The following is a 260-nucleotide window of genomic DNA, read 5'->3' as shown; positions in this document are numbered from 1 at the left end:
CTGTTAAAAATGTGTAGCACCCCCTCCAAGATTAGAGATCAGGTTTGGTTCAGGTTTAGGCAGGGGGAATTAGGTGTTGACGGGGTCTCAGTCTCTGGTACAACAGGAGAAACATAACATAGCATGCAGCACTGAGGAAGCAAGTGTGAAGTGTTGAAGCTCAACTGCCATGTTTCCATGTATGTAGTATGTTAGTGTGGAGGCTATGATCCACCTTGAGTCTGCTCCTGCACCCAGCTGTTGATCTTGAGTCTGGCGGC

The sequence above is a fragment of the Etheostoma spectabile genome, chromosome 22, assembly GCF_008692095.1.
Source record: "Etheostoma spectabile isolate EspeVRDwgs_2016 chromosome 22, UIUC_Espe_1.0, whole genome shotgun sequence".
NCBI classification, from domain to species: domain Eukaryota; kingdom Metazoa; phylum Chordata; class Actinopteri; order Perciformes; family Percidae; genus Etheostoma; species Etheostoma spectabile.
Note: the sequence above shows the minus strand (reverse complement) of the source record.